The sequence below is a fragment of the Myotis nattereri genome, assembly GCF_964212035.1.
Source record: "Myotis nattereri genome assembly, chromosome: 4".
NCBI lineage: Eukaryota > Metazoa > Chordata > Mammalia > Chiroptera > Vespertilionidae > Myotis > Myotis nattereri.
In genome coordinates, this window is record NC_138079.1 from 110,292,287 (window position 1) to 110,315,074 (window position 22,788).

Genomic DNA, 22,788 nt, shown 5'->3' on the forward strand with positions numbered 1-22,788 from the left:
TCAACAAAGAAACAGCAACCTTAAACAACACATTAGATCAGATGGATTTAAAAGCTGCAGAATATACAGTCTTCTCAAGTATACATGGAACATTCTCAAAGATAGACCACATCTTAGGACACAAAATAAGTCTTTACAAGTTCAAGAAGATTAAAATCATATCAAGCATCTTCTTGGATCACAATGGCATGAAACTGGAAATCAACTACAATAAAAAAACTCACAAACATTCAAACACATGGAGGTTAAAAAGCATGTTATTAAACAATGAGTGGATTACCAAGAAGGTAAAGGAAGAAATCAAAAACTTCCATGGAAATACATGAAAATGAACACACAACAACCAAATGTATGGGACACAGCAAAAGCAGTCTTGAGAGGGACATTCATAGCATTACAGGCCTACCTCAGGCAACCACAAAAAAAGTTCAAATAAACAATCTAAACCTACAACTAAAAGAATTAGAAAGACAACAACAAGAAAAGACCGGAGTAAGTAGAAAGAAGGAAATAATAAAGATTAGAGTGGCATCAGAAATAAATGGCATAAAGCCCACTGCATGGGAGAACATATTTCCCAATGTTATCACCGATAACAATTTAATCTCCAACATTTATAGGGAACTCATACAACTTAACAAAAGAAAGATAAACAATCCAATAAAAAAAATGGGCAAAGGACCTAAATAGACACTTTTCGAAAGAGGACATTCAGAAAGCCAAGTGACATATGAAAACATGCTCAAAGTCACTAACCATCCGAGAGATGCAAATCAAAACCACAATGAGGTATCATCTCACACCTGTCAGAATGGCTATCATCAACAAATCAACAAACAAGTGCTGGAGAGGATGCAGAGAAAAGGGAACACTCATACACTGCTGGTGGGAATGTAGACTGGTGCAGCCACTATGGAAGACAGTATGGAGTTTCCTCAAAAAACTAAAAATGGAACTCCCATTTGACCCAGTGATCCCACTTCTAGGAATATATCCCAAGAAACCAGAAACACCAATCAGGAAGGATATGTGCATCCCTATGTTCATAGCACCACAATTTACCATAGCTAAGATTTGGAAACAGCCTAAGTGCCCATCAGCAGATGAATGGATTAGAAAACATCTACACAATGGAATACTATGCTGCTGTAAAAAAGACGAAATTCTTACCATTTGCCACAGCATGGATGGAACTGGAGAGCAATATGCTAAGTTAAATAAGCCAGTCAATGAAAGAAAAATACCACATGATCTCACTCATTTATGGATAATAAAGACCATTATAAACTGATGAACAAAAATAGATACAGAGGCAGAGCAGAATTGAACAGACTGTCAAACTACAGCAGGAAGCCCAAGGAGGGTAGGGGTGGGTGGTAAGAGATCAACCAAAGGACTTGTGTGCATGCATATAAGCATAACCAATGGACACAAGACACTGAGGAGGCCGGGGTAATGTCAAGGGGAGGGGAAAAAAAGGAGACATATGTAATACTCTTTTTAATACTTTAAGCAATAAAACAAAATTTAAAAAAATAAAAGTTAATTTGCACTCACAAAAAAAGAAATAAATGGCATAGGGAATAAAAATACAATACAAAAGATCAATGAAATAAAGAGCCTGTTCTTTGAAAAGATAAACAAGATTGATGAACCTTTAGCCAGACTCATCAAGAAACAAAGAGAAAGGACCCAAATAAATAAAATCAGAAATGAAAGAGACGAATTAACCACTGACATCATAGAAATACAAAGGATTATAAGAAAATTTTATGAACAACTATATGCCAACAAACAGGACAACCTTGGTTTAAATAGTTAAACTCCTGGAAACATGCAATCTTCCAAAACTCAATCAGAAAGAATCAGAAAACCTGAATAGGTCAATAACAACAGATGAAATTGAAGCAGTAATCAAAACCCATCCAGCAAACAAAAGTCCTGGACAGAATGGCTTCATAAGTGAGTTTTACCCAATAGTCAAAGAAGAACTAACACCTATCCTCCTCAAACTGTTCCCAAAAAATCCAAAAGAAAGGAATATTCCCAACCTCTTTTCACTAGGCCAGAATTTTCCTAATGCCAAAACCAGATGAAGACACAACAAAGAAAAAGAATTACAGACCGATAGCCCTGATGAACATAGATGCTAAAATCCTCAACAAAACATTAGCAAACCAGATCCTGCAATACATTAGAAAGATCATACACCATGACCAAATGGGATTTATTTCAGGGATGCAAGGCTGGTACAATATTCACAAATCAATAAATGTGATACATCACATACACAAATTGAAAGACAAAAATCACATGATCATATCAATAGATGCAGAAAAAGCAGTCAACAAAATCAGCACCCATTTATAATAAAAACTCTCAGCAAAGTAAGAACAGAGGGAATTTACTGCAATGTAATAAAGACTATATATGACAAACCTCCAGCCAACATCAAACTCAATGGGCAAAAACTAAAAGTGTTTCCCTTAAGAACAGGAAAAAGACAGGGATATCCACCATCACTACTCTTATTCAATATAGTTTTAGAAGTCCTAGCCACAGCAATCAGATCAGAAGAAGAAATAAAAGGCATCCAAATTGGAAAGGGGGAAGTAAAACTGTCATTATTCATAGATGGCATGATAGTGTACATAGAAAACCCTAAAGACTCACCAAAAAACTGCAAGATTTAATAAATAAATTTGGGAAAGAATACAAAATTACCATCCAGAAATTGATGACATTTATACACACCAGTAATGCACTCTCAGAATAAGAAACTTTAAAAATCCCATTTACGCCCAGCAAGCATGGCTCAGTGGTTGAGTGTCAACCTATGAACCAAGAGATCACAGTTCAATTCCTGGTCAGGGCACATGACCGTGTTGCAGGCTCAATCCCCAGTGTGGGGCTTGCAAAAGGCAACAGATCAATAATTCTCTCTTATCATTGATGTTTCTACTTCTCTATCCCTCTCCCTTCCTCTCTGAAATCAATAAAAATATATTTAAGATAAATAAATAGTTGTTCTCAGCAAAAATAAAATTGCTTCTGAATTATAACATCAGTTGAAACAGAAAACTAATACTGTCTCTCATGGTTAGAAATACTATTATCCATTAAAATTGACTAACGATAATAATATCCCACAAATAACAAAGAAATATGTTATTTCCTACAAAACAAACAAACCAGAAAATGGTTTCCAACATTTTTATTTTCACACTAACATGAAGAGGTTTTATTAAAACCAGCCATCTGAAAGAATCCATCACTTAGAAACAATCAGCATTGCTCTATGGTAATGTGAATGGTCCATCTCAAGTCTAAAGCAAGTCTAGGTTTTAAAATTTGGGATGAAAACCCAGAATTTGCCTAGCACACAGGGGGCCAAACCAGCATTTATTGAACAAATGAATAAACATTTCAATATTCTCCTTACTGTACTATAAGTCTGAAATGCACTTTTACCCTAAAATCAAACACCAGAGATAGATAATAGTTCATGATTCTATCTACATTTCTTCTGGCTTTGTTGCCTACCTGATCTTATATATTTTCGTAATTCTAAAAAATTTGTGTTGAGCGCTCATATATTTTTTCCTGCCATTCTTGCTACCAATGAAAAAGTTCATTATTCTAGACTGAAAAGTTTATGCTAAACATACATATGCACATTAATAAAGATTAGAAGATATGCTTTGTTTTCAATTTAAAAAGTACATTCTTAACCCTGAAAAGTCTTCCCTAACCAAACGTACATACATTACAATTAGAAGAGCATTCTGAGTGATGTAAGCAGAATACAAATGTTCTTTAATACACAAGGGCTTTGTCCCCTGAATGGTTTTTTTTTTGCTTACTTCTCTACTTTCAATGAACAAGAGCTCATTTTCCGTATACTAAAAACAATGGCTCGCCCAACTGGCGTGGCTCAGTGGTTGAACATCAACCTATGAACCAGGAGGTCATGGTTCGAATCCCAGTCAGGGGATATGTCCAGGTTGCAAGCTCAATCCCCAGTGTGGGGCATGCAGGAGGCAGCCGATCAATAATTCTCTCTCATCATTGATGTTTCTCTCTCTCTCCCCTCCTCTCTGAAATCAATAAAAATATTTTAACACACACACACACACACACACACAAAACAATGGCTCAGTGTTCGATGTAATCCAAGGCATTTCTTAGAGTTCTGTCAGAGAAAGGATGTAAAACACCCAGCAAATCCCCATATATGCCTGCATATAATAATACTGCTCACATACTGAAGTGAAGCTTCTCGTTCTCAATCTCTAAAACATGAACAGTACCAGAAATGAATAATGTGAGAAACATGTGGCAGAGTGGAAAGAGCGAGATTCTGAAATGCCTACGTTTGAATGCCAACTTTGTCACATTACCAGCTGTGTGTTCAAATTACTTCACCTAAGAGTCATTTCCTCCAACTCTCTCTGTCTCCCTCTGTCTCTCTCTGCCTCTCTCATTTATCACACACTCAACATATAATGTACTTGTTAGTTATTAGTTTTGTGTTCAATATGTAAAAAGATAAGAACCAATGGTGAGTAATCTAACAAAAATGATGAGACTGTTTTTGTTTTTTTACTAAAATAAAGCCCTCTACAAACATGTTTTTGCTCTCCATTCATGTTTACGGAATGAGGAGTTTATGACTAGTGTTTCCTAGCATAAATGTTGGTAAGCTTACGCCAAAGAAGCCTAAATCAAGATAGAGATAGAGGCAGTGCTGTGTAGACAGTGAGGCTAATCAATAATTGCTGAGTCGTGTGTGTGTGTGTGTGTGTGTGTGTGTGTGTGTGTTTTGAGTCTTACTAAGTAAGAGCTAACAATTCCAGAGTATTGTTTTGTGCCAGGGACCGTTTTGAGTACTTTGTAAGTTTTAATTCATGTAATCATCATAGTTCCATTAGTTAGGCATTATTTTTATTCTCATTCTATAGATGAGAACATTGAGACACAGACAGGTTGAGTAACTTTCCCAGGGTCACACACAGTTGGTGAGAGAGGAACCAAACTCCTCCCCGCAGACCCCATGCTGCTCTTAACCTGTTTACTGTTCTGCTTTTTAGAGGGGAGTGGTACGTGGAGTCTCAGCCTTATGGAAACACCCAACCTACACCTTGAACTGTACAAGCACACAAAGACTGTGAATAGCCCAACAGAGCCCTCAGGGACGGGGCTGAAGAGGGGCCATTGAGTCCAGGAAAGCGATAAAGCACCACCCCCATCTAAAGCCCTATCAGAAGCAGACGCTGGAGAGATTAAGATTGACAGAAGGCAGACAGGCAAAGAGGGCGGATTGGTCCTGCCTGCTCGCAGCCAAGGCTGTGGAGACAGAGGAGCGGTGGATCACTTGGAACTTCAACACGGTGCTGACTACCTAACAGGAAACTGAGAACTGGCAGACAGAACAGAAGAGTGGGGTCCCCACCCCCACGGGGCATTAACACTCAGCTGAAGCAAACAGCACTTTATTTTTTATCTTTTTTTAATTTCTCCTTTTTTGTATTATTTTTTTCTTCATTCTATTTTGATTTTTTTATTCTTATTTTATTTTATATTATTTTTTCCCACTTCTCCCTCCCCTCTCCCTCTTTCGTCCTTGTTTCTCTTCTCCTGTCCCCACTTTAGTTCTTTTAGTTTCTTTTTACCCCTTGTTAAAAATTGATCTTACCTGCTTTATTGCTGTGTTATTATTGTAGTCTCTGTGGGCTTACTCATGTATCTAATTTCCTCTCCCCTGCTCCAAGTCCACACACCCTTCTCCTTTCTCTTCCTTTGCTAATTTTCTTGTCAAATTTTTTTAAAAATATATTTTTATTGATTGTAGAGAGGAAAGGAGAGGGAGAGAGAGATAGAAACATCAATGATGAGAATCATTGGTCAGCTGCCTCCTGCACACCCCACACTGGGGGTCAAGCCCACAAGCCAGGCATGTTCCCTGACCAGGAATTGAACTGTGATCCCCTGGTTCATAGGTCGATGCTCAACCTATGGGCCATGCTGGCCAGGCTAGTCAATTTTTTATGCTTGTTTTTCCTCTCCTCTCTTGCTGTCTTCTTCTCCTGATTCTTTCACTCACTAAACTCAAGCCTACCTGCTCTCTCCTCTATTCTCATTTTCCAAAAATGGATGAATGAATAAATTTTTAAAAAATTTTTTTGTTTTATCATTTTATTTATTTACTTATTTTTATTTTTTCTTTTCTTCTCATCCACTCATTCTCTTTCTACCTCCTCTATTTGAACCATGGTTTTCCCCCTATTTATTCAATTCCTTAACCTTACTTTCTGTATATGCTCTGTCTCTACAGATTCTGTCGTTTTCTCTGGGTGTTTGTTTTTTGCATTTTTTTTGGGGGGGGGGGTTATTTGTTTGCTTTGTGGTGTTTTCTACCCATACATACTTTTTCTTTCTTTCTCTTTTCTCTCTTACCTTTCTTTCTATTCTCAATATCATTTTTGCTCTCTTTTCTCTCTTCTAATTATCTTTTTTCTGCTGGTCACTTTTATTGAGGTTATTGTGTTGTGAGTACATTCATGTTTTGTTCCCTTTGTGTAGTGTCTTATCAAGTTGTATTTTGTGCTGTTCAGTCAATGTTGTAGAAAGTAAGCCATGTAACCAGACACTCTGAGACAAGACTCTATCCACAAATGGGACAATAACACTCAAGATCCAACTACACCAAGAGAACCCAAGTATCCCAAGTAGGGGGCATCTCTAGAATACCCAGCAGAAAAGACCTGAGAGATTGCACCACTGGGTCCCACAAAACATATCTATATATAAAATGCTAAGTGACCAGCTGGTAGCTATGACATGCACTGACCACCAGGGGTGCAGATGCTCAATGCAGGAGCTGCAGAGCAACAGCAACTTTGCAGAGTGCCCTCTAGCATTCCGGGACAACTCGGGGGATGTCAGACTGTTGGTTTCGACCCAATCCCCGCAGGCCAAACCAAGGGACCCCACATGCCAGAGGGATCCTGCTCACTCCACAGCTGCCCTTCAAGCCTTGGCGCCACCCCAGGTGTGGTCGGCCAGGGAGGCACCATGGGAGGTTGGCTCCAGGGTGTGTCCGGCCCGTCTCACACAGTCCCGCCCTGCTGGCCACCTTCTAATTAATTTACTTTCAATGTGCATGAATCCATGCACTGGGCCTCCAGTCTATATATAAGACAAACTAAAAAAATCTGGGTGGCATAGCAGTTTGATCTAATACATAGAAACAATCACAAAGAAACAACAATAATGGGGAGACAAAGAAACAACCCCCATACAAAAGAAAAGAATGAATCACCAGAAAATGAAATGGAGGCAAGCAATTTGTCAGGGAAAGAATTCAGAGCAAAGGTTATAAGGACACGGAAAAGAAGGAAAGACAAATTCAACAACATGTGTAAGAACCAAGAGAAAATGAAGAAGAATTAAGAAGAAATGAAGAATACAATAAAGAATGGAAAGTTTCAACAGTAGTCTAGAAGAAGCTGAGTTCTGCATCAGTGAGTTAGAAGACAAGGTAGAAAAAAATATCCAAACAGAGCAGCAACTGGAAAAAAAATACTTAAAAAGCAGGAGAAGAGCCAAAGGAAACTTTGGGACAACATGAAACGAAACAACATCTGCATAATAAGGGTGCCAGAAGGAGAGGAAGCTGAGCAAGGAATAGAAAACCTGTTTGAAAAATAATGACAGAAAACTTCCCTGATTTTAGGAAGAAAAAAGTCAGACGAGTCCAAGAAGAACACATAGTCCCAAACAAGATGAAACCAAAATGACTGACACAAAGACACATTATAATCAAATTGGCAAACATCAACGACAAAGAATCTTAAAGGCTGCCAGAGAGAGACAGAAAGTTACCTACAAGGGATCTCCCATTAGACTATCTACTGATTTCTCAACAGAAACACATCAGGCCAGAAGGGAATAGAATGAAATATACAAAGGGATGTAAAACAAGGGACTGAATCCAAGAATACTATACCCAGCAAGGCTATCATTCAAAATTGAAGGGGAAATCAGGAGCTTCACAGACTAAAAAAGGCTAAGGGAGTTTATTACCACCAAGCCAGCAATGCAAGAAATACTAAAGGGACTTCTGTTAAAAAAAGAAGAAATAGAAAGAGAAGAAGGAACACAGGCATAAAGAATAATAATGGCAACAAACAAATACCTATCTATATATATAAAAGCCTAATATGCTAATTGTCTCTCCAATTGTTCGACCAGTTGCTATGATGCACACTGACCACCAGGGGGCAGACGCTCCAACTGGAAGGTTAGCTGTTGCTGGGGCCCGGCCAAATGGGACTGGGCAAGATGGGCCAGACACGCCCGGGAGCCCTCCCCTGGTCCCTCCCTGGCCCTGATCGTGCACCGGTGGGGTCCCTCAGCCTGTCCTGCACCCTCTCGCAAACTGGGACCCCTCAGGGGATGTCAGAGAGCCAGTTTCGGCCCAATGCCTGTAGGCCAGGCCGAGGGACCTCACCAGTGCATGAATCCATGCACCGGGCCTCTAGTCAATAATAACCTTAAATGTAAATGGGTTAAATGCTCCAATCAAAAAACAAAGGGTAGCTGAATGATAATATGACCCATATATTTGCTGTCTACAAGAGACCCACCTCAGAATAAAGGACTCACACAGACTGATAATAAAGGATAGAAAAAAAAGTAGCAATCAATACTTATGTATGACAAAATAGGCCTCAAAGTGAAGGCCATAACAAGCAATGAGGAGGGACACTTCATAATACTAAAGGGAGCAATTCAACAAGAGGATATAACTCTAGTAAACATATATGCACCCAATACAGGAGCACACAAATACATAAAAAAACTTCTGGAAGATATCAAGGGAGAGATCAACAGCAATGCTATCATAGTAGGGGACTTTAATACCCATTAAAACCACTGGATAAACCCTCTAAACAAAAAAATCAGCAAAGAAACAGCAATTCTAAATGACTCGCTAGATCAGATGGAATTAATTGACGTCTTCAGAACATTTCACCCCAAAGCCACAGAATATACATTCTTCTCAGTGCACATGGGACATTTTCAAAGATAGACCACATATTGGAACAAAGGCAAAATCTCTTCAAATTTAAGAAGATAGAAATCATATCAAGTATCTTCTCAGATCACAATGGCATAAAATTAGAAATCAACTACAATAAAAACAATGAAAAAAAATGAAACACTTGGAGGCTAAATAGCATGCTATTAAACAATGTGTGTTACCAAAGAAATCAAAGAAAAAATAAAAAGTATTCTGGAAACAAAAGACAATGAAAACACAACAATCCAAAATCTATGGGACACAGTGAAAGCAGTCCTGAGAGGGAAGTTCATAGCTCTACAGGCCTACCTCAAAAATCAAGAAAAAAATGGTAATAAATTATCTAACCCTACAACTTAAAGAATTAGAAAGAGAGCAACAAGAAAAGCCCAGAGTGAGCAGAAGGGAAGAAATAATAAAGATTGGAGTGGAAATCAATGACAGATATATGTATACTAGAGGCCCGGTGCACAAAAATTTGTGCACTCGGGAGGGAGGGGGGTCCCTCAGCCCAGCCTGTGCCCTCTCGCAGTCTGGGACCCCTCGGGAGATAACGACCTGCTGACTTAGGCCTGCTCCCGGGTGGCAGAGGGCAGGCCCAATCTCTAGGTGCAGCCCCTGGTCGGGCTCAGAGCAGGGCCGATTGGGGAGTTGGGGCGCCACCCCCTGTCATACACAGAGCAGGGCGATCGGGAGGTTGTGATTCCACCCTCAGTCACGCTCAGGGTAGGGCCGATTGGGGGGTTGGGGCACCATCCCCTGTCACACTCAAGGCAGGGTTGATGGGGAGGTTGCGGCACCACCCCCTGTCACGCACAGAGCAGGGCCAATCAGGGGGTTGGGGCACAGCCCCCTGTTATGCACAGAGCAGGGCCCATCAGGGGGTTGGGGCGCCGCCCTCTATCACCCACAGAGCAGGGCCGATCAGGGGGTTGGGGTGCCGCCCTCTATCACCCACAGAGCAGGGCCGATCAGGGGGTTGGGGTGCCGCCACTCTCACACTCAGGGCAGGGCCGATGGGAGGTTATGGCTCTACCCCGTCACACACAGAGCAGGGCCCGTGGGGGGTTGGGGGGGTTGGGGCACCGCACCCTGTCACACACAGAGTCGCAGGGCGATCAGGGGGTTGGGGCGCTGCCCCCTGTCACGCTGATCCCGGTGCCGGGAGGCCTCGTGGCTCCGCTGATCCCAGTGCTGGGAGGCATATTACCCTTTTACTATATAGGGTAGAGGCCTGGTGCATGGGTGGGTGCTAGCTGGTTTGCCCTGAAGGGTGTCCTGGATCAGGGTGGGGGTCCCCACTGGGGTGCCTGGCCAACCTGGGTGAGGGGCTGAGGGCTGTTTGCAGCTGGTCACACACCCTTCAGGGTGGGGGTCCCCACTGGGGTGCCTGGCCAGTCTGGGTGAGGGGCTGAGGGCTGTTTTCAGGCTGGGGATGACTGAAGCTCCCAACCACTCCTTTTTTTCTTTTTTTAATTCTGGGCCAGCTTTAGCTTTGAGGCTTGGCTCTAGCTCTTAGGCCTCCACTGCTGAAAGTAGGTTTGTCGCCTTTGCTTACAATGTTGCGATCCTGCTGGCTGAAGCCTGGCAGGTTTCTGGGGTTTTGTTTAGCTTCTATGTTTGTTACATAGTTGCTTGCAGCTCAGAGGCCTGCAGCGGCAGGTGGGGAACGTTGGAGTCCTCCATCACTGAAGCAAGCAAGCCTCATGTTAGTTTCAAGCTGCCTGGCTGCCGGCCGCCATCTTAACTGGCAAATTAATATGCAGTTAATTTGCATATTGCCCTGATTAGCCAATGGGAAGGGTAGTGGTCATATGCCAATTACCATGTTTCTCTTTTATTACATAGGGTGAAAGATTAATACAACCAAGAGCTGGTTCTTTGAAAGGATAAACAAAATTGATGAACCTCTAGGCAGCTCACCACGAAACAAAGAGAGAGGATCTAAATAAAGAAAATCAGAAATGAAAGAGATGAAGTAACAACCAACCCCACAGACATAAAAAGGACTGTAAAAAAATACTACAAACAACTCTACCCCAACAAACTGGACAACCTAGATGAAATGGACATATTCCTAGAAAAATACAACTCAATCAGGAAGAATCAAAAAACCTGAGTAGACCTGATAACTACCGATGAAATTGAAGCAGTGATCAAAAATCTTCCAGCAAACAAAAGCCCTGATCTGGATGGCTTCACAGGGGAGTTTTACCAAACATTCAAAGAACTAAAACCTAGCCTTCTCAGACTATTCCAAAAAATTCAAGAGGAAGGCACACTTTTAAGCTCTTTCTATGAAGCTAACATTACTCTAACCCCAAAACCAGATAAAGGCACTACTAAGAAAGACAATTACAAGCCAATATCTCTGATGGACATTATGCTAAAATCCTCAACAATATTCTAGCAAATCGGATCCAGCATTACATTAGAAAAATCATACACCTTGCCCAAGCAGGATTTATTCCAGGGATGCAAGGCTGATACAATATCTGCAAATCAATAAACATTATACATCACATAAACAAATTGAGAGACAAAAATCACATAATCATATCAATTGATGAAGAAAAAGCATTTGACAAAATCCAACACCCTTTCTTGATAAAAACTCTCAGCAAAGTGGGAATAGAGGGATCATACCGCAACATAATAAAAGCCTTATATGACAAACTTATAGCCAACATCACACTCAATGGGCAAAAACTAAAACCATTTCCCCTAAGACAGGAACAACTCCTGTTCGACATAGAATTGGAAGTGCTAACCATAGCGATCAAACAAGAATAAAAGGCATCCAAATTGGAAAAGAAGTAGTAAAACTGTCTCCCACTGCGTGGGAGAACATATTTTCTAATGCTATTTCAGATCAGGGTTTAATTCAGCGATTCTCAACCTGTGGGCCGCGACCCCTTTGGGGGTCGAACAACCCTTTCACAGGGGTCGCCTAAGACCATCGGAAAACACATATATAATTACATATTGTTTTGTGATTAATCACTATGCTTTAATTATGTTCAATTTGTAACAATGAAATTGGGGGTCACCACAACATGAGGAACTGTATTAAAGGGTCGTGGTATTAGGAAGGTTGAGAACCACTGATCTAAGAGAAAGGAAAGCATATGTCCCTACAAAGACACAAATTTTCATAGCAGCATTCTCTGCAATAGCTAAAAAACTAGAAACAATCCAAATCCCATCTCAAAGTGAATGGATATGCAAATGATGCTATATGCATACAATGGTACTATTCAGCAATAACAAGGAATGAAATATAGATACCCACAACAAAATGACTGAAAAAAATCCAGACCAAAGCCCTGACGGGGTGGCTCATTTGGTTGGAGCGTCGTCCTGTACACCAAAATGTTGCGAGTTCTATTCCCAATCAGGGCATATACTTAGGTTGTGGGTTTGATCCCCAGTCAGGGTGTGAATGGGAGGCAACTAATCACTGTTTCTCTCCCTCCCTCCTCTCTCTATAAAAATCAATAAAAACATATCCTTGGGTGAGTATGAAAAAAAGAATCCAGACCAAAAAATAGTACAAATTGCATTATTCCATTTATTTAAAAATCTAGAGAATGCAAACTAATCTATAGTGACAGAGAGCAGGTAGCCGGTCACTGGGGGATGAGGGAGTGGGAAAGGCTAGGGAAGGGATTCCTAAGGGGCACAAACTCTGAGGAGTGATGGTATGTTAACTATTTTGCTTGTGGTGATGGCTTCATGGTACAGACATATGTCAAATGTACCAAGTTGTAGTTTAAATATGTGAGTTTACTGAGGAACAATCATACCTCAATAAAATTATAACCAAAGAACTGCGTTTCTTTTGACTCATATTTTTTTCCAAGTATTTAATGAAGCATAAAAAACAAGCACAGAAGCCTGTATGAAAAACTATTAAGTGCAGCCCTAAGTGGTTTGGCTCAGTGGACAGAGTGTCAGCCTGTGGACTGAAAGGTCCCTGGTTTGATTCCCGTCAAGGGCACATGCCTGAGGTGTGGGCTCGATCCCCAGTAGGGAGTGTGCAGGAGGCAGCCAATCAACGATTGTCTCTCATCACTGATGTTTCTGTCTCTCTCTCCTTCTCCCTTCCTCTCTGAAATAAAAAATATATTTTTTAAAAAACTGTTAAGTACAGTGTGTAATAGAAAACTACTGGAGCCTGGCTGGTGTTGCTCAGTGGTTGAGCATTGACCCATAATCCAGGAGGTCACCAGTTCAGTTCCTGGTCAAGAATTCACATACCTGGATTTTGGGCTCAATTCCCAGTGATGTTGATGTTTCTATCTCTCTCTCCCTCTCCTTTCCTCTCTCTCAAATCAATAAAAACATTTTTTTAAAGTTTTAAAATTGACTGTGGTGATGGTTGCACATATCTGTAAATATACTAAAAACACTGAATTGTACACTTTAAATGGGTAAATTGTGTGGTATGTGAGTCATATCTCAATGAAGCTGTTAAAAAAATCTGTCTGCTCTTTTTAATGTATTTTTTTTATTGATATCAGAGAGGAAGGGCGAGGGAAAGAGAGATAGAAACATCAATGATGAGAGAGAATCATTGATTAGCTGCCTCCTGTGAGTCCCGCACAGGGGATTGAGCCAGCAACCCAGGCATGTACCCGGACCGGAATCAAACCATGACCTCCCGGTTCACACGTCAACACCTAACCACTGAACCACGTCAGCCAGGTTCTAGCTATTTTTTTTAAAAAATGTATATATTAATTTAACAAACTTTTTAACCTAGAGAACAGGAGATACTCTAAGCAAGTATGTGATTAAAAAATGAAAAGAGCCTGGCCGGTGTGGCTCAGTGGTTGAGCAGCAACCTATGACTCAGAAGGTCACAGTTTGATTCCCAATCAAAGCACATGTCCGGGTGTGGGCTTGATCCCCAGTAGGGGGCATGCAGGAGGCAGCCAATCAATGACGCTCTCTCATCATTAATGTTTCTATCTCCCTCTCCCTTCATCTCTGAAATCAATAAAAATATATTTTAAAAAAGAAATAGCCTTGCCCTAACCGGTTTGGCTCAGTGGATAGAGCGTCAGTCTGCGGACTGAAGGTCCCAGGTTCTATTCCTGTCAAGGGCATGTACCTTGGTTGCGGGCACATCCCCAGTAGAGGGTGTGCGGGAGGCAGCTGATCCGGTGTTTCTCTTTCATTGATGTTTCTAACTCTCTATCCCTCTCCCTTCCTCTCTGTAAAAAAATCAATAAAATATATTTTTTTAAAAAGAAAAGAAAAAGTCTTTCTCTCAAAGATGATTTGAAGATTATTGGAGATAATGTGTACAATGCCCTTGGCACAGTCCATAGCACATGGTGAGCACCCAATACATGTGGATTATCATTATTAAGGTATATATGGTACCCAAACTACAATAAAGGGCCCAAGCTAATGGCAGAAAGGCAATTTCTATCCTGTACACTTCGCTTAAGAAAGTATATCAACACTTAAAATATTTATAAACTAGAGGCTGGATGCACAAAATTCATGCACGAGTAAGTCTTCGCAGCCCCGGCTGCCTCGGCCCTCACAGCCTTGGCTTCGTCTGGAAGGTCGTCGGGACGGTCGTTCCACTGGTCAGCCGTTTGGTCAATTTGCATATTATGCTTTTATTATTATAGATACTTCTATCCCACATGGTTTAAGTATTTCTGAAAGTTAGTAAACAGTAAAAACTCGTCTATCTAAAACAGCCGTGGGCAAACTACGGCCCGCGGGCCGGATCCGGCCCGTTTGAAATGAATAAAACTAAAAAAAAAAAAGACCGTACCCTTTTATGTAATGATGTTTACTTTGAATTTATATTAGTTCACACAAACACTCCATCCATGCTTTTGTTCCGGCCCTCCGCTCCAGTTTAAGAACCCATTGTGGCCCTTGAGTCAAAAAGTTTGCCCACCCCTGATCTAGAATGACTTATTCTGAAGAGTATATATAACAGATTTTACTTATTTAATTATGTAAATAGGAAAAACCCATATCATGGGTAGGTTAAGTCACAGTTTTGGAGAACATATTTAGGTTCATTTTAAAGGAGGGTACACCATCTACAATGATGGTAATGACCGTGGAATTTTAATAACACTCTTGAATTCCAGGACTCAGTCTTTGAGCCAAGTGTTTTGAAACCTGGCTTTAAGAATTCCTAAGTAACTCTTCTTGCTTATAAGGGCCCTAAGAATCTTCAATGCCAGGGCAAAGCAAAACTACACTCACAGAAAGCCACTTGTTTGCTTCCATTGCTCTGCTGAGCCGTAGATGAGAAAGCTCAAGGGTACAAAACCCAAAAGCTCAAATGTTTAAAATATCATGTTGCTCAGCTCTCACTGCAATCTCTTTCCTTTTCCCCTTCATCTCTTGTTTCCATGTTTGTGCTGAATCCTGGGTAATGTCTGAGGCTCTGAATCTTTGGCTCTCTTAATACATGGTGGCATTTCTTTCAGCCAGGTTAGGAGTTAAACCTTGAAGCCCTGCAGGAAGCTCCGTGAATAACCACCACATTCCTGTGGGCGGATGAAGCCCCTCCGCACAGGATGCTCCTCCTGGAAGGAGGAAGAGCCTCCTTGGGAATGAGCTCCTCTTCCAAGATCGTCATGAAGTTACTGCCGAGGTTAAATGAAAGGCTTGGAAAGAACCCATTATCAGAAAGAGGCAAAAGTTCTTCTGGGTCAGGACCTGTTTCATCTGTGAGATGACGGAGATCCAGGGGAGATCCAGGTTTTCCTCGGGGCTTCTTTTAAGCTCGAAGCCCCGCATGTGATACATGCCAGTGTAAAGGCTGGCGGCAGCAAGGATGGCAAGGACAACAGCAACGGCCTGAAAGCTGAGCACCATGTCCATGCTATCAGAGATAAGGCCACAGAAAAGGATGCTTGTAGATCCTACCAGGGCAGCCATTTGGTTAATTTAATAAGCCGAGGCCGACTTTCATGTCTAGTGAAAATCTCAGCAAACAGGGCGCACTCTGCTTGCTGAATAAAGGTGGGCGTGCTATGGAAAGCACATAATGTTGGCTGCCTCCTGCATGATGGGGATGGAGCCTGCAACCTAGCATGTGCTGTGACCGGGAATGGAACTGTAACCTCCTGGTTCATAGGTTGACACTCAACCACTGAGCCATGCCAGCTGGACTGAACTAGCTGCTTTTTTAATGGAATACCATTTTTACTTGACATGACTGTATATATGAAGCTCAATAAAAGAAAGTTCTTATTGCAAAAAAAAAAAAAAAAAAAAAAAAAAAAGCCCTGACCAGTTTGGCTCAGTGGATAGAGCGTCGGCCTGCGGACCGAAGGGTCCCAGGTTTGGTTCCAGTCAGGGGCATGTACCTTGGTTGCGGGCACATTCCCGGTAGGGGTTGTGCAGGAGGCAGCTGATCGATGTTTCTCTCTCATCGATGTTTCTGGCTCTCTGTCCCTCTCCCTTCCTCTCTGTAAAAAATCAATAAAATATATTTAAAAAAAAAAAAAAGCACATAATGATACCATCAGGTGACATCCACTGAGCCAGTCACCTTCATGATAGTATTTCCAAGGGAACCAAGGAAGCAGGAAGGCTATTGCATATAAAGTGGCACCATACAAAAACACAGCTGTGACAGCTGGAACAGCAGACGGCTTTCAAGTTATTGTAAAAATACCCATTAAGAGCATTCCAGATCATTAAAATTATCGAGAAGGAAAAAAAAAATCACAGCGTTACTTTAGTGTAGTTAACACTGATGAAAATGACCCTTGGATGTTTACTTAATATGATCGAACCAAACCTGACCATTTAAAACACTCAGTGGTCAAGGAACTAACTGGGGCGCCTGCAGACATATTAACGTTAACTGTGGATGCCACTCAGAGCCAGTGCGCGTTCACTTTGTGTTTAGCATCATTGAGCCAGAGTTTACATGAATTATTTTATTAAACCCCTAAACAATCCTGAGAAGTAGGTGCAGCTATTACTCCTACTTTACAAAGAGGAAACTGAGGGCCAGACAAGTTAAGAAACTTGCCTAGCTAGTAAGTGACAGAGCCCAGTTCTGGAAGCCGGTCCATCCTTGCTGCTTGACACAGTCGCTGCAGGAAAGAAACATCTGCACAGCATATATTTCAAGGGACCTGGCGTATATAGCATACTGTTCTTAATATGTTTGCTCCCCTTAGTGCTATGTGTTTTAACGAAGGTCACCTCTCAGAGAAAGGTTGTTTCCCCAGGTAGGGATTTTTCCCTAAAGTTAGGGAGGGGATAAAACCCCTTAACTAAGTGCCAGGCGGGTAGTTAATCACTTTAACTACAAACAATCACGCTTAAGCTACATAATCTTTACTCCCTGGAATGGAGATAAGAAACGCCCTAACCTTTGCAATAGAAATTGACAGGATTAAAATCAACTGGTATAAATACAGATGTAACAAGACAATAAACACCAGAACTTCGCTGGAGATCCTAGACAGAACTTGGCTGGAGAACTGGCCTACAGAACCTGGCTATGATGATCACCTGAACGCTGCCTCTGTGTCATTTCTTCTTCACCGACTCCGTCACACCTTTGGGGACCCCTGGACCTGTTGGGGTTGGACCCCAGCACCCGGTCTGACCCAAGGCGGATGGAAAGCACTCAGAGTCCCTACGCTAGACGGCCTCCCACAAATACACAGGGCCACGCCTTAGCCAAGAGGGTGGCCTGCGCATACACCATGGCAGAGTTTCACATAATTTCATGAAGAAAGGGTAAAATCTTATTGTTGCTAGCCAAGACCATGTTACAATACCATTTGTGGATACCCTGGGACTTTCCAAGACATAGAATATCTTTACAATGATTCTAATTGTTCCACGTAAGAGGAAAGCTGACCCTTTGAACTCTCTTCTATATTTTAAATGGCAATCCTTTACAAATCTCTCTCTGCCCTCATACAGAGGACCTGGGACATGGCTACTCTTGTCTTAGAATGTCTTTCAGCTGTGAGAGGAATTGGCTCTTTGGAGAATCATATGAATGCACAACTGTGAGGAAGAGAAACTGTCCCAGCTGAAGGGACAAGAAGGGCTCCGTCTCACCTGGGCTTGGGAAAAGGCCACTTCTGAAATCTGGTAGAGAGGTAAAAAAAACTTCACAGAATGAAAACTGAAGAAAGAATTTAGCATTTCAATCCCTAACGTTATCATAGAGTAAGCCCGAGCAATGGGCTTGGTACTTAAAAGTGTCATTTTTTTCCATGCAGATTTCTTCTCCCTCCTCCTCCTCCTCCTCCTCCTCCTCCTCCTCCTCCTCCTTCTTTATTTTTTTAAAGGAAACTGGTCAACATTTACTGTTTGCATAAAATAGCTGATGGGTGGCACAATTCCACTGGACACTAGTTAACTTTGAGTCCATACCCACTAGCTATGAATATGTAAACAGACTTAACACTTCATTCTCCGCATTCACTCAACATTTTTTGAGCTGTTGCCAGAAACCCTAATTTGCATAGAGTATGACTCTACTTGAATATGTCTTAATATATTTTCTAATTTATAAAAGTACGACTTATCCAAGATTTAGATATGCTTAACTCGTGGCCAGGGAGAGGCATTTATGATATTACTAGAGGCCCAGTGCACGAAATTCATGCACGGGTAGGGTCCCTAGCGGCTGCCGGCTGGTGCCTCCCTTCCCTCCCCCCCCCCCCCCGCCTGCCACCACTGCTGGCTGGGGTAGGGCCAGCCAGGGAGAGGGGCCAGGGCGGTTGGCCAGCCAGCCCTGCCCCCTGGTTGAACTCCCAAACTCCCAGTTGAGGGAACAATTTGCATATTAGGCTTTTATTATATAGGACTAGAGGCCCGGTGCACAAAAATTTGTTCACTTGGGTGGGTACCTCAGCCCGGCCTGTGCCCTCTCGCAGTCTGGAACCCCTCGGGGGATGTCCACCTGTTGGCTTAGGCCTGCTCCTCGGGGGTTTGGGCCTAAACTGGCAGTCAGACATCCCTCTGGCAGCCCGGGAGCCCTTGGGGGATGTCCACTTGCCAGTGGGGAGCAGACCTAAGCTGCAGTCGGACATCCTTAGCGCTGCTGAGGAGGCGGGAGAGGCTCCCACCACCACCACCACTGTACTGGTAGCCGTCAGCCTGGCTTGTGGCTGAACAGAGCTCCCCCTGTGGGAGCACACTGACCACCAGGGGGCAGCTCCTACACTAAGTGTCTGCCTTCTGGTGGTCAGTGTGTGTCATAGTGACCAGTCATTCCCAGTCGTTCTGCTGTTAGGGTCAATTTGCATATCACCTTTTTATTATATAGGATTGTCCACCTTACCTGGAATGGTGCACAGAAAAGAAACAATGAGGTGGCATCCTTTAACTAAAGCCAGAGAGAAGGAATAGAAGCAAGCCCTTCATTTTAATACAAAGTTCTCTGTTCATTTTAATATAAAGGTCTCCATTCAGTACTACAAACTTGTATTTTTTTTGTTCATAAGTAAAGTCAGTTTTATTAATAGATTTCCATATGTCCAGAGCAAACAATAAATTCTAAAGGAAAAAACCTACACACAGTGAAACTGGAAGTATCCCAGGATGACAAAAAATATATATAAATATGTACACCCACAATCACTGCCACCTCCAAAAACCTTTATTCTTCCGACCTTTCTTGGGTATCTTCTTCTTCTTAATAGGATTCTGATCCTCATCAAGATGAGGAGTTCCTCCTGTCAAAGCACTGATGTCACTGAAGTGCGGGAGAAAATGAAGCTGTGAGCTCATGACAACTGAGCGTTTTCGTCGTCCTTTCTCTCACTCACTGACACTTAAACGCACCATCATGCTCTCCTCATAGTTAATCCTGTGTTGATCCTCCTGACTCTGGCGAGTGCCATGATGACGCTGGGCATCACAGATTTCCTCTGGAGCATCTGAGGTCTTGCTCCTTAAGTTCACGAATGACAGAGCTGTCAATGCTCGCCTCTGGGCTCGTTCTAGACCAGGGGTGGGCAACCCTTTTGTGAGTGCGTGCCAAAACCAGCAAAATCTCTGACTCAAAATTCTTCTGCGTGCCAACCCTAATTTTTTGAGAACATGTTACGCCTACATCTCATAAGGTGTACGTATGTGAAGAAGCTTGAAGAAATAATAAAATTCATTCGAGTGACAAAAACACAGTATGATGATGATGAAAAATACATTTATTTTTTAATGTATACATGTACACTGATAGTCCGACAGAAAACTTTATAACTCCATTTGATATTATCAGTGGGACTTTTGCTGCTGCATCACTGATGACAGAGATTTTACATCAGGTTTATATTTCGTGACCTTCAGAGATATGCACGAGCTACTACTTTCATCCGTCAGGCTGCTCCTATTATGAGACTTAACAAAATTCATCACTGAGAACAAAGATTCACAAGCATATGTGGATGAAAACATGGAGAGTAACGCTGTTGCAAAGTTTTTTAAACAGAAAAAATTTTCTGGAATGGCATTCGAAGTCCTCAATAGTTCGTTTTTGACACTTCTCTCTGGTACTCCTGTCTCTAATCGCTTTTTTCCAAGTCAACTCTAAGGTCAATAAATTTCTGCTTCCAAATTGAGCTACTCTGAAATTCAATCAACCGCATTTCAAGTCAGCCATGTCTATCCATGAAAACATTTGTAAGTTTAGTTCCTCCAGTTTCATGCTGTCTGGGAACCTCATGAATTTTGCTGTCTCTTCCAGTTCTCTGAATTTCGCAAATCTTGAGAAGAACTGCTCAATAGTTGACTCGATGATGTTTAAAAACAGCTTTTGAAGGCTTTGACACTCTGTTCTGTCATCTTTTGGGAGGTCTTTGATGTGCCTCTTGAGGTTTGGGAAATATCTATATCTCTCACCATCTACATCCCTCTTAAAGACTTCCAGTTTCTTTTCAAAAGCCTGTTTATGTAACCAAACATAACATCAAGTGTCTTGCCAGTTTCTTGTAATTTAACATTTAAGTCATTCAAACGTTCACAAAAATTGTAAATGGAAGATTATAAGAGAGGGTTTCGCGTGCCAGCAAAAGTTACTGGCATGCCATGTTTGGCACGCGTGCCAGGGGTTGCCCACTCCTGTTCTAGATGCTTCTTCTCCCGCTCAGCCTCTATTTCATCATAATGTACTGGAACCAAGCGGGTGGAACATATTTCTTAACTGCTCCATTTGCGGATTTCTTCCCTGAAGCCTCAAACTGTCCTTCCTCCATTTCATCTTCCTCATCCTCAGAGCTCAACTTGATCATCATATTGCCGGGATGAGGCTTAAATCGAGCGGGTCAGTCTCACTGAGGCAGCCTGTCACTGTAGTCATGAGCTGTTTGTCAGTTTAATGCTTCGGTTTTTGGTCCATGGGACGAAGTTTTTCCAAAACAGCGCGAATCCCCACCAGTCTCAAACGGCAGCATGTCCCTGAAGAGACCCTCTGAGGCTTTGTCCAGCATGAGATGACTCATCCACAAGGTACATGAGCAGCAACTGGTCTTTCACTTCCAAGAGGCTGAGACCCTCTCTGTAGGATAGGCTCTAGCTTGAACTTTTTTTTTTGTCAGAGCTTGAACTTGTGCAGTTACAGCCATACCTGCCCCTGGAGGTTTTTCGGAAGGGCCACCGCTCTCGGCAGGTCTGACTCCAGCACCACCATCGTCCCAAACTTGTACTGAAGATTTATTTTTTCTTTTCTCCTGACAGACTATATAGTTTGGCCCAAAGGACATACCTAAGACGGATATAGAAAAAAACACATTCTGATCCTTGTTCTGATCAATGTCCCTCTTAAACCTGGCGATTGTCTTATTCTTTCTGTGACGTGGTTTACTCCACTGGAAAACAGGAAAAGGTTAACCAAGCTAGAGGTAGGCATAGATTCATCTTCCTTTTCATCTTGATGGTAGTTTTAAAATAACACCATGAGTTTCCTGTTTCATCCCTGCCTTACTGGAACACTGGTCTCCACAATCTTCATTGAATTAGAAAACAAACAAATATTTAGATAACTTGAGAGCTGCAAAATGCTTGAATAAGCCTAGGGAAATAAGCAGACACTGCAGTCTGAATTGCCCGATTTCTAAGGGAATGGAGGGCAAATCTGGTGGGGAGAGGGTATGTAGCTCAAATGATCAAACTACCAAAGACCCTGAGCTTCACTTTGCATTGGGGAGAGAAGAGAAACTGTCCTCCAAGAATAATTCCAGTCTTATGGAAAATAGGGCCCAAGAATTACCACAAGTGGCTACTAAAACCCTATGCAGACCATGCAGACGCAGACTGAATAAAGAATATTTTGCCCGTATGTGTACTAGTATTCTTACAATGTTTGTAGATGCAGCTGTAATGAAAAAATACAAACCTGAATTTTTTTTGTCATTATGCAGTGTTTAAACACTTGAAATATACAAGTTTAAAAACTTGAATATACAAGTACTATTATGTGGATGTCAGCCAACATTTTTGGCTTTCAAGATAAATTCTCAGATTTGCAAAACCTGTGAACTACTGGTGAAGACCTCACTCTTGGGAGTTACGTTTGGCATAAGTGAGAAGAAAGATTGAGGCTAGAGGTTACCGGATTACTAAGAGGACCGAAAACAAGAGTCAGAAAACCCAAAAGCCAATGTACAAATTTAGCCCAAATTTAGATTCTAGACACTCTTCTTTTCCTTAGTTTCATTTCAGGCATGCTACAAGAAGAA

The 22,788-nt window shown here is 41.8% G+C and overlaps 2 pseudogenes across 2 annotated transcripts in view; both read right to left on the reverse strand.

The window, feature by feature from the left end:
* LOC308518596 (transmembrane protein 180-like) overlaps window positions 1–18,313 on the reverse strand; it is a 55,025-nt pseudogene extending 36,712 nt beyond the window's left edge. The window contains exons 1-3 of the transcript in view: window positions 18,164–18,313; window positions 16,597–16,783; window positions 15,643–16,125 (exon numbers count right to left, since the gene is read on the reverse strand). The product of the transcript in view is annotated as a transmembrane protein 180-like (transcript). The remainder of the gene's footprint in view (window positions 1–15,642; window positions 16,126–16,596; window positions 16,784–18,163) is intronic.
* A 1,377-nt stretch (window positions 18,314–19,690) lies between these two features.
* LOC308518597 (neuroguidin-like) lies at window positions 19,691–21,740 on the reverse strand (annotated as a pseudogene). The gene is made up of 2 exons: window positions 21,171–21,740; window positions 19,691–20,049 (listed from the first exon to the last, which is right to left on the reverse strand). The product of its transcript is annotated as a neuroguidin-like (transcript).
* Window positions 21,741–22,788: the final 1,048 nt, after the last annotated feature.